This window comes from Grammomys surdaster, unplaced genomic scaffold (assembly GCF_004785775.1).
Source record: "Grammomys surdaster isolate TR1022 unplaced genomic scaffold, NIH_TR_1.0 129, whole genome shotgun sequence".
Lineage (NCBI taxonomy): Eukaryota > Metazoa > Chordata > Mammalia > Rodentia > Muridae > Grammomys > Grammomys surdaster.
The window spans coordinates 532,588-545,528 of NW_021604587.1; positions in this window are offsets into that span (position 1 = coordinate 532,588).

A 12,941-nucleotide genomic window follows, 5' to 3' on the forward strand; every position below is an offset into this window, starting at 1 on the left:
TCTCCCTTGCTTTGTGAGACAGGGTGTCTCATTGGTTTGTGCTTACCAACTCACTAGGTTGGTTGGACAAGTCCTAGGCATCCCCCTGACACAGCCCTGGAATCATAAACACCTTCTAGCATGGATGGCTTTTATACATGTGTACCAGGCATAGAACTCAAGTCCTCAGGTATATGAGACAAACACTTTACTAAGACATCTCCACAGCCCCATTAAAAAGTATCTTTTGGTGACTGCACATGGGATGGATACTCAGGTGGAAAGGTCTTCAAATGGCTCCTCCTTCAGTTTCTGTCCCTCACTTTGTCTCCATATTTGTTGTGCAGTCACCAAAGGTAGATGCTGATGTGGAAGTCAGGAAGTGCATGTTGATAAGAGCCTGATATGGATGTCTCCTCAGAGGTCTTCAAGAGTTTGACATAGTCAGAGGCAGATGCTCACAACTAGCCATTGAACTGATCATGAGGTTCTCAATGGAGGAGTTAGAGTGAGGACTGAAGGAGCTGAAAGGGTTTGTAGCACCATGAGGAGAGCAACAATACCAACCAACCACAGCTCCCAGGGTCCTAACCACCAGCCTGGGAGCACTTAGGGAGGGATCCAGCGCTTCAGCTGAATATGTAAGAGTGGAGGGCCCTGCTGGGCATAGGTGGAAGATGAGATCCTTGACCTCATGAAGCCTGGACGCCCCAGGGGGTGGGAATTTTGAGGGTGGGGAAGTGGGAGTGGGGGGGGGGTAGGTGGGAGGTTACATCCACGGAGAAGAAGGAGGAGGGGTAAGGGGATGGGGGGTTCCCAGGTGGGTGGGGGATGGGGTAAGGGGATAACATATGAAATGTAAATAAAATATCCAATAAAAAAAAAGAAAAGAAAGAAAAAAAAGAAAAAAAAAGAAAAAAAAGAAAAAAAGAAAAAAAAGTATCTTTTATTGATATTTTATAGTTTTCAATAAAAATGGCTTTCACATTCTTATATATATTTATTTTTAAGTGAAGGTTTTTCTTACCACTTTTATAAATGATATTGTTTTCTAAACTACCTTTTCATATTATTCATTGTAAATGGATAGAAATACAACTAATTTTTCAATGTTGATTTTTTCTCCCCTGAGGCGTTTTCTTAAAACTACATGTAGATGTAGACAGCTAAACTGAATAGAATTATTTAAAATACATTGTTGTCCGACCTTTAGACATAGCTTGATATTATATACTAAGTACATGCCCATGGAACAGAGCATTTATTTCAAACATAGTTTTAATAGGAGTTTAGTATGTTGTTACATGAGGCTTTTTTCCCTTATCATTAGATATAGTTTCAAATTCCAAACATCTATAATTATAAATAAGACAGTGATATACCATTCTTGGACATACATATTTATGTTGAACTCTTTTCTTTCTTAGATTAAATTCTTAGAATTATGAGATTAGGGCACAATGTATTAAAGGCTCCTCCCAACTGACCCTTAAGAAAGATAGCCAGTTTCAGTTCTACATGAAATTGGCTATCAACTGTTCTGCCCAGGAGCTCTGGGGCCATCACTTGAATGATCAATAAGGTTAATGTTTTGTGCTATTTCACAAGATGTGGTAATGTTCCCCCAAGAGGAGATGCAAGAGAAACAGAACAATACTGACAATACATACACAGACCTGGAAAGAGGTCACTATATTCTGTGCAGGATCATAGGGGGAATACTGTATTTTGGTCAGGTGGCTAAAGATGGCAATCAGGAGAGAGCTTGAAGCACCACAGCTTTTTACTTTGGTTTCCATGGGAAAGGAAAGACAGGGCAATATCAGCAGTTTAGGGAGGGTCTGCTACCTACTTTGGGGGGGAGGTTTGTTGTTTGAGCACAGTGATCATCTTGAGCTGTCTGCCATTGGCTCCAGAATGATTAAAACAGAAAATGATAGAATTCTCAGACGTGAAGGAATGTAGAACAGGCTCAAGCCAGTTAGAAAGGAATGGTCCTTGACTGATTGGTTTGCATGTCAAAAATAGTCTCTGGGTACAGTTTTCCACTGACTCTAAGAATTGGTTGACCACAGCATTAGCTGAGACTTTTTACTGTTGTTTTTGTTTCATTTAAGTTGTCAAATAGCTCACCATACAGAGAACAAACATAAAGCTACAAACAGGTTAGGTATACCTAGTGAGTTTTGCTCTTACAGCTGAACTGAAAACTGAAGAGTCTAGCTGCCCTGACCCTCAACTGGGCGACAAAGCTCCATCATTGGTGATTCCTTCTGCAGATCTGGCTCACCTTGAGCTACGGAGTAGGAGTTTGTAGCATTTGAGCTACAAGTTATGTCAAACAGCCTGAAACTCACACACATTTATAGAAATGATAGGCGGGACAAGTGACAGTTCTAGGACAGTTAAGGAAAATATGTATAGAGATGTTCTGTCATTTGCCCAAAAATCCTATGGCAGATTCAAAGGCAAAGAGGAGTTAGCTACTTTCCCCCAACCCTACCTCAGCATTGTTTCATGTTATGAGTTGCTTTCTTTCAAGGCCAAGAACTCATTTACTTCAGGTGTTTACTGAGATTATAGAAGCTGCAAGAGTTACTAATCACATGTGGCTGGGGTTTGCAAAGCTTAAATCCTTCCCCTGCAAGGACTCAACCCAGGGTAAAGGACTTTCTACATGAGGATAGAGAGTGTCCTTAAATATCTTTAAGCCATAGACAAAAATTACCCTGTTTCCTTGCCTCCTTCATCTAAAAATACCCACAATCCTCCCCATAGGAATGAAAAAACTTCGTGATTGAGACATACAGGTAGAATCTCATCTTCAAGCCCCTCATTCATTCTCCATCCTTTCCTATATCCACATCTCCTTCACTCATTTTCTTTTTGGATTTCTTTGCATTGTACTGCTCAGAAAACAACCTGTAACTCCATTTCCAGAGGATTCAATGGCTTCCTTTGGCCTTCACAAGTGCCACGCATGTGTGTGGTACACATATATGCATTCAGTCAAATACTCATAATGAAATTTAAAAAAAACTTAAAGAAAGGAAAAAGAAAATCAAAAGTAAATTTCTATTTGTAAAAAGGGCCTTTTCTCTGTGTAATCTACTTCCATAATAGTTCAACCCAGGCCGTTTTAAAAGTGCTCAGCAGTTGGCACTAGCCTACTCTTGTACAATTTCATGTGAACCTGATCTTATGATAAGGTGTTGAATCCCTGATGGAACTCACTGTGTAATAAGCTGAAAGTGAAAAACCAGAATTATTGTATTAGTATGCTATTGTGCCATAGTAAAGTAGAAACATTACATGGTGAATTGGGAAAGACCTGCACCCCATCTCGGGTGGGAAATTCTGCCCTGTTGGGTTCTCATGATGCTGCTTCTGTGGGTAGCGGCTTGTCTGTGTTTGAAGCAGCCCACTGCATGATGGGTTCTTACTTGTCTGTACCTAGAGCATCAGGTCTGAAACTTGTGTTCATCACCCCACCATAGCCTGACCTTCCTATGTATGTTTGAAGAATCGCCTCTTAGTAATTAACTGGAGATGCAAATGTGAAGATGGAGTTGAGGTCTCCAGTGCTTCCTGAGGATCTGTAGGATGTAATGCAGGGCCTGAGGCAAGTGACCGCTGCTATTCCTTAGTTTTCTCCCCTGTGAAAGAGTTACTGCTTTCCTCGGCACCCAGGGTGGCCCCAGGAACCCTTCTGAGGAGGATATCGACAGCTGAAGAAGCAGTGCCGCAGTATCTCAGCTCCCTTGGTGGTCCAACACGCCAACATGTTTTAAAATGCCAGAAGTCTTGAATCCTCCCACAGGCCACCTGCTTGGCAAAACTAAGCAAACAAACAAATAAAGCATGCTATAAACCCAAATGCTGAGAGTTTAAATTCCAGACCTAAAATCTATTAGCTTTACAACTAACCTCACCAACTTCAAGCATCCTTTCCCATCTGAATAAAGGGATGGGACCACTTACCACAGAGTTCCAACCCACAGCCTGAGCACACCATGGGTACTTGATAAATGTGGTTCCCAACATTAGGAGAGGCACAGTGGCTACTGAAGATGAGTGGGTGAAGGATGGTGTTGTGAAGGACAGATGAGGAAAATTTACTGAGCCAGAAAAAAAGACACAGAGGTTTGGTTGGAGCTTCATAAAAGTGTCAGTTATCCAAAAGGATTCTTCTGGGAATGAGAGTAGACCTCAAGCAACACATCTTCTACCACATAGCCCATGATGCAGGGAGGCTCATTACCAACAGATCTTTGCTACAGAGGGGCTCTTGATTCTTCAAGGCAGAGGAAGGGTGTATCAAGGAGAGGGACAACATGTGGTGCTTAGCCTTGGAGATATTAGAGATTGGTAACTACTCTCCTGATGCTGGATTGGATCCTGACTGCACGTGTGCCTAGCTCCAGGTAGAATCCTATATTCTGTTTTTCTGTTTAATAGATATATGATGGTACTCATCCAGCCCTACTGTTAGATAAACTCTATCCTACCTTCTGTGCACAGTTGCTCCTACATTGTTTCTCAAATTGTGGAGGGCACAATGCTCTGGGACCCTTACCTCAGGAGGGAGAAGACTGCTCCCAACTTAGGATCAGCACCAGGGAGGTCTCAGTGCTTCAGGAAGGGTCTGTTCCAGGGTCTCTAGGTCTCCTAAGTGGCTCCCTGCTCCTTAGTCCTCCACCCTCCACCCAATGTAGCAATGGAGCCTACAGTGCACAGTGTGTGGTCCAGGATTTGGAAAGAGACTAAGGGAGGGGACTGGACTGCTAGAGGTCACTCCAGTTCACTCCTGACGCTCATGCACAGTCTACTCAGAAGATGCTCTAGTCCTGATGCTTTTCTTGACGTTTGCTATGTCCCTCTGATGCCTTGGAAGGGTTTGTCCAGGCAGCTGCCAATAAGCAGGGTGAGACTCAGGGGACCATCCTAGAGACGCCCATGTGTAGTTCTATGTAGAAGAGAAGGGCAGCCTCTGAATAACAAGCAGCCTATTCGGGACTTCTTCCAGATCCTGTCACCACTTTTATGGGTGGTGGTTACTTGTGACAGTGGCTCTGAATTTCACTTCTCTATGTTCCTGGAGGTTCCCTGTATCCCTCCTTGTGAGTCTTTGCCCAGTTGTTCTGCTGGAGAGAGATGACCCCGAGATCTTTAGTCTTGTGATGATAAGTAGTCTGTCCCTAATAACTACTTTAGAGTTTTTATTGATGACATACATCATGACCCACATTAAACAGCACGTCTTTCAGGGCTGAGGACTGCTACCCGCATTGCTACTTGCCCTCATAGCCCTCATAGGTGGGTTAGTGCTAGGGAACCCTCCTGGAAGACTTGGCGGTGGAGCTGGGTTTCGAGAGATGAATTGGAGTCTCCTATGTGGAGTGAGCATGGGAATGGAGATCACACATGGTTTGTTCAATGACATGGGTCAAGCTAGTATATTGAGGGGAGGTGACATCAGCCCGTGTGAAGAATAGATGAGTCTGTGCAGAACACTCAGGAATGCTGCCCAACATTTCCAAGCACAGCCTATTCAATCCACCATCAGATAGCCTCCTCTGTCTAGTCACCTGGGATCTTCTCTGGCCAGCCACTGCTAACCCACAGCTTTCTAGTTTAGGCACCGCTGCCTCTCCTGGCCAGGTGAACTTACTCATTAACAGCAGTAAATCCCACCTGCATTCCAAGCTGTGGCTTCTCAAGCAGAGAACCCTTGCTGGAGGCCAAGACTACTCTTCTTGTAGGCTAGTTATTCTGACTCTCACACTCATCCCATAGAGATGAAGTTGCTGAGATCCACTGCCAATTGAGAAAACGAGACTCAATAACAGTAAGGTGTTTAAAACTGATAGCCAGGAAGCAGAAAAGAGGTCTTACGATCTGGTTGTCGGAAAAAGCATGTTTCTTCCTCATAAATACACATAGAAATTAATAGCGTCAACAAAAGATGGCTGTAGGGAAAGGAAGTCACCAGAGTCCCCATAATTCATCCCAGACCTAGGAGTCTATGTTCACGGACAACAATGCCCGTGGCTGGTCTTTAGGGGAGGCCATCCTGTGTGCATCCTACCTTCTATCTCTCCAGTTTTTAATATGAGGTTTGTCTTCCCCAATTCTCCAGGTGAGAGCACTGAGGGTTGACAGCTTAGGTACATTCAGGTCTCAACGAACCTCCTTCTGTCAGCCCAGCAAGACAGAAAGACAGTGCTGAGGGCCTTGTGGCCCCACAGTAACCAGACCAGGCAGCAGCTGCTGGGTAAGCAAGCAGATAAGCAACTGGATCCTGCCATTGTCTCCCTGAGAGGTGGAGGAAGAGGAAGGGCAACAGCTCACAGCTCCTAGGCCTGCCTGCTCTGGTGACTGCCTCCACTGACTTTGGCATTTAGCCCCAACAAGTCACTAGTTTGGCTCTAGTTGGGGGACAAAATAAAAAGCAGGAACCACGCTGCTACATTTTGTTCTTAAGGAAAGAGCTGTTTGGTATCATGGGGGCTCACAGAGACTGGGATACCAACACTGGAGAATACAGGGGATTGATTCCAACACATGTGTAGCAAATGTATAGCTTGGTCTTCGTGTGGGTCCTCCTAACAAGTGAAGAGGGTTTATCTAGGTCTCTGTTCTCTGCCATTGGATCCCCTTCACCCTACCTGGACTGCCTGGTTGGGCTTCAGTGGGAAAGGATGTGCCTAGTCTTGCTGGGACTAGATGTCCCAGGGTGGGGTGTTACCCAAGGGGCAGGGCTTCCCCTTCTCTAAGGAGATGGGGAGAAGGCAATGGAAGGAGGGACTTTTAAGGGTAGAATCGTGAGGAGAGAAGGGAGCAAGTCTATGATCAGGATGTAAAGTGAATAAAAAATAAATTATTGAAAACAAAACAAAAGACCACTAATAAGACAAGGTGTTATGAATGCACAGGGTTAGAAATCGTTTTTTTCTGGGTAGAGATATTTAAGACCATCCATTCTTCTAACCTCAGTATTTTTCTGTTTCAACAAAAATGAAATGCAACCACTTTGAAAATAGATTACTAAGAACAGTTTTTTGATATTTATTTATTTTGCAGAGCTGGGGATTGAACTTCAAGTTTTATGCATGCTAAGCATAACCTTTTATCTCTTAACTATGGTTTAGTTTTTTTTTTGTTCTTTTGAAACAGTGTTTCACTGTATAGCCCTGAGTGACCTTAAACTCACGAAGATCTACCTGCCTCAGCTAGTATTAAAGTCATGTGCCACCATGACCTAGTGGTTATGTACTTTTTTAAAAAAAAATAACAATTATTTTATTTATTTACATTCCAGTGCCCCCATCAGACCTTCCCCTTCCCTGGGGCCTCAAGTCTCTTAAGGATTAAGTGCATCTTCTCCCATTGAGGTCAGACCAGGCAGTCATCTGCTATATATGTGCTGGGGGCCTCTGACAGCCCCATGTATGCTCTTGGTTGGTGACAACTCTGTGGAGTCAGGGTAGTTGAGACTACTGGTCTTCCTATGGGGTTTCCCTTCTCTTTAGCTTCTTGAATCTTTTCTCTCAATCATAGGGGTCCTAGACTTCAGTCAAATGGTTGCATGTAAATATCTGCATCTGTCTCAGTCAGCTGCTGGTAGGGTCTCTCAGAGGACAGCCACGCCAGGCTCCAGTCTGTAAGCACATCATAGCATCAGTAATAGTGTCAGGCCTTGGTGCTCCCCCTTGGTGTACCATGAGATGTATCTCAAGTTAGGTCTGTCATTGGACTACCTTTCCCTCAAGACTTTTCTCCATTTTTGTCCCTGCAGTTCTTTTAGAAGGGAACAATTCTAGATCAGAAACTTTGACTGTCGGTTAGTAACCCAGTCCCTCCACTTAAGGCCCTGTCTATCAACTGGAAATAGACTCTTCTAAAGTTCCCTCTCCCCATTGTTGGGCATTTTGGCTAAAGTCACCTCCATTTACTCCTGAGAGTATCTTACCTCCAAGGTTTCTGGTACTTTCTAGACATAGCCCCACCTCCCACCCCTGAGGCTGCTTATTTCTCTCATTCTCCTGGTTCTCTGGGCTTCTCTCCTGTTTCTGAATTCCCTACACCATACCTGATCCTGTTCTCCTTTTCCCTTCTCCCTCTCTTCTCTCACCTAGGTCTCTCCCTCCCTCTGCCTCCTGTGATTATTTTCTTCTCCCTTCTAAGTGAGATTGAAGCATCTTCACTTGGGCTTTAAGGCTTGTTACTCTTCTTATGGTCTGTGGGTTGTATCCTGGGTATTCTGTACTTTTTGACTATTATCCACTTATCAGTGAATACATACCATGTAAAATTCAGGCAACAGCAGATGCTGGTGAGGATGTGGAGAAAGAGGAACACTCCTCCATTGCTGGTGGGATTGCAAATTGGTACAACCACTCTAGAAATCAATCTGGCGATTCCTTGGAAAATTGGAAATAGTTCTACCTGAAGACCCAGCTATAGCACTCCTGGGAATATACCCAAAAGATGCCCCAGCATACCACAAGAACACGTGCCCTATTATGTTCATAGCAGCCTTATTTGTAATACCAAAAGCTGGAAACAACCCAGATGTCCCTCAACCAAAGAATGGATACAGAAAATGTGGTTCATTTACACAGTGGACTACTACTCAGCTATTGAAAACAAGAATATCATCAATTTAGCCAAATGGATGGAACTAGAAAATATCATCCTGAGTGACATCATTTACATTTTAAATGATGTTTGAGGAAGCTCATCTTGGGTCAGGTTCTACCCTAAAGCGGAACATATTACCACTTGCCTCATGTCCTTTCTAGAGTTGCTGATATATGATCTTGGGCTGCTGACTCAGCTCAAGATGATTGATTTCCTCCTTCAGCTGAGGGTGTTGCTGAGACGGTCTGTGTCCTATGTCAGACACATGCTTCCAGGCAGCTCTGAGAGGTATTCAGAGTCGTAGGTACTCTCACAGTGGCAGAGCTTCTCAGTAAGATTATGTAAATACCCATGGTATAGCATCTAGAGCGTACATGTACACGCTTTTGGTCTGACAGGACTGCCTCTTTTAGGTGACAGTCTGCTTAGAAGTCTGTATTAGATCAAAGCTGATTTATCACTTGCTGTTATTGAAAGCTATGCACGGTGAGGGAAAGGGGTTAAATGTACTAGCAAGTTCCTTTAGAGCATCAAGTCCGCTGACGAATTGTCAACTTACTTAGTAGTACTGAAGAAGAAGAAGGAAAATGCAGTAAAAACAGCAAAATAAAAACCTCCTGAAGGGTTTTTTTCCTGAGGTGACCAGGTTGAACTGTTTTCTGTTCTGATTTGCCTTTGTCTCTTCTAAGAGAGTTCATGCTATCTCGTCATGCCAGATGTTTTGTGCTTGCTTTGTGTCTCAACTGGGGTTTAGAAAATAAGAGTATCTTAGAGAGTCAGGCCAACTGGAATGTAGTAGAAATTATGTACTAATGATCTTTCCCAGAGGATTTCACCTTTGTATACCATGCCTTGCCATTTGCCCTGCCTCTCTCTATCGTGGACATGAATCCTGTTTGACTTTCACTGGAGATGCACTTGGTTTCAAAGGCACATGCCACAGCTGTGGAGGCCAGGCCCCACCACTGCAGTGCCTTGGGTTCCTCTAGACCCCTGACCTTGTCAGAATGGTTCTGGGACTTGTGTTTTCTTGGAGTTCCTTGCATGGGATTACTCTCAGCCACTCACCTAACCTATGAAATTAGCTTTGTGAACCAAAGCTCTTTGAAGAAACTACATCTGTATTAGGCATCTGAAGACTGGCTGATTAGAATTTAGTGATTTCATGATGGAATATTTCAAGTCACAAGCCAAAGTTATCTTGGGCTACTTTATTGCCTTTAATAGCCATTTACTCTCAACTCCTGTATCTGACCTGATGTTCTGTGGCTGAAAGCTATAATTCTTAGAACGATTGCTGTACTTAGCTGGTCTTCTATTGAATTGAGTCTGCATCAGTTCTAAAGTCAATAATGCTCTAATACTTGACAACTATGAGAAAGAGACCTTGATCTGCAGAATTCCACTTTCCTTAGGCTACTGTCAGTATGTCCAATAAATGGATAAATTATGTCTTCTGTGGCTACAGAGTTCAAGCCACTTCTTCCATGAAAGCACTTGGCTCAGTATCTATAGAATTGAGTTTGTGCTCCTGGACCACGGTTGTTCATATTGCACCAGTGTAAACTATTTTCTGTTTAAAGAATATGTGTTTATGTGTGAGTGAACATGTGTGCATCAGGTGACCTCTTCTAGGCAAGGTCCTTTACTGACAGCCATCAATATCCAGTGTTCTTCCTATCTCTGCCTCCCACAGTGCAGGAGTTACAGGAATGCCTGAGGCCATTTTCAGACTATTATATAATTCTGGGATCTAAACTCAGGACCTCATAGTTACATAGCAAGTGCGCTTAATTACTAAGCCATTTCTCCAGCTTCAATGTATCTTATTTTCTTTAAATCAAAGGCATTCTTTTATGTTGACTTAGGGAGAACTCAGATGTTGCTTGAGTGAGAAATGTATCCTAAAGGCATGTACCCTATTTTGTGGTTTGAATAGGTATGGCCCCCTTAGCGCTTAAAGACTTTGACTCAAGTATTTGACTGCTTGGTCCATAGGGAGTGCCACTATTAGGAGGTGTGGCCTTGCTGGAAGAGGTTTATCTCCGTGGATGTGGGCCTTTGAGGTCTTAAGTGCTCAAGCTACTGTGCCCAGGGTGAAACACATCTAATCTCCTCCTGGCTGCCTTCAGATCAAAATGTAGAACTCTCTGCTCCTCCAGCACCATGTCTTCTCACACGCTGCCATGCTTCCTACTATGATGATAATGGACCAAACATGTAAAACTGAAAGCTAGTGCCAATGAAATGTTTTTCTTTATAAGAGTTGCCTTGGTCATGGTGTTTCTTCACAGCAATGGAAATTCTAAGACAAGGCTCATGGTTTGAACATTTGGTCCCCAGTGAATGATGCTATTTGGGAAGGCCTTCATTCTGAAACTTTTTGTGGATTAAACTTATGTATGATGTCTCAACTCCTGTGAATTCATATGTGTAACTGCTCTGGTGTGTCTAGAAACACTGGTTTGTTTTTGTTTTTTTTTGTTGTTGTTTTTGTTTTTGTTTTTTTTTTCTGTAGTCATCCACCAGTTCTGGCTTGTACAGTCTTTCCACTCATCTTCCACTATAATCCACAGATGTATCATATAGATTGAACATTTCACAGTCTCTTATTCCATGCACCATGAACAGCTGTGGTCCTCTATGTTAATTGCTGTGGTGGTTTGAATAAAAATGGCCCCAAAGGTTTATAGGGAGTGTGGCACTATTAGGTGTGGTCTGTATGGGAGTGGGTGTGGCTTTGTTGGAGGAGATGTGCCACTAGGGAATGAGCTCTGAGATCTCACAAGCCCAAGCCAGGCTTAGTGACTCACTGTCTTCACTTCTTGCTGCCTGTCAATCTGGATGTAGAACTCTTAGCTACCTCTCCAGCACAATGTCTGCATGTGTGCCACCATGCTTCCCACCATGAAAATAATGGAGTAAATCTCTGAACAGTAAACCACGCCAATTAAATGTTTTTCTTTATAAGAGTTGCTGTGGTCATGATATCTTTTCATAGTAAATAAAACCCTAAGCCAATTACCATCTACTGCACAAAGAAGCTTCTGTGATAAGTATACAATGTGATAAGTATTAAATGTGCTTCTTGTTCTCTTAGTTAACACATAGATTAGTTTGAACACTTGGCTAGTGTGACAAGTGTCTCAGCAAACATGAATGTGCAGGTATCTTTGAAATATGGTGACTTGGAGTCATTTGGTACTCCTGTAGCTGGATCCCTTGATAGTTGTACATTTAATTATTTGAGGAATTTCTGTGTTGGTCTCCACAGTGGCTACATCAGTTTACATTCTTGGACAACATTCTTTAAAGATGTTTAGCAATCGCTAAATGGGGATGATATTCAATAACATTGTGGTTTCAAAGACAGGCTAAGTATAAGGTTGGATGTTTCTTTCTTTTTTATTGGATATTTTATTTACATTTCAGATGTTATCCCCTTACCCCATTTCTCCCCCTCCCCGCCCAGGAACCCCCTATCCCATCCTCCCTTCCCCTGCTTCTATGAGAATGTGCCCCACTTACCCCCCTCCACTCCCACCTCCCCACCCTCAAATTCCCCCACACTCAGCATCCAGCCTTCATGGGACCAAGGATCTCCTCTCCCACCTATGCCTGACAAGGCTATCCTCCCCTACATATATATATTCAGCTGAAGCCATGGGTCCCTCCCTATGTGCTCCCAGGCTGGTGGTTTAGACCCTGGGAGCTCTAGTTGGTTGGTATTGTTGCTCTCCTCATGGGGTCACATACCCTTTCAGCTCCTTCAGTCTTCTCTCTCACTCCTCCATTGGGAACCCCTTGATCAGTTCAATGGTTAGCTGTGAGCATCCGCCTCTGAATATGTCAGACTCTGGCAGACCTCTAAGGAGACAGCTATATCAGGATCCTGTCAGCATGCATTTACTGGCATCCACATCAGCGTCTACCTTCTGTGACTGCACATGGGATGGATATCCAAGTTGAATTGTCTCCAGACGGCCCCTCCTTCAGTTTATGTCCCATAGTTTGTCTCCATATTTGCTCCCTTGAGTATTTGGTTACTCCTACTAAGAAGGACCAAAGCACCCCCACTTGGTCTTCCTTCTTCATGAGCTTCTTGTGGTCTATGAGTTGAATCTTGGGTATTTCAAGCCTTTGGGCTAATACCCAATTATCAGTGAATGAATACCATGTGTGTTCTTTTCTGATTGGGTTACCTCACTCAGGATGATATTTTCTAGTTCCATCCATTTATCTAAGAATTTCTCAAACTCATTGTTTTTTATAGTTGAGTAATACTCCATTGTGTAAATGTACCACATTTTTTTTATCCA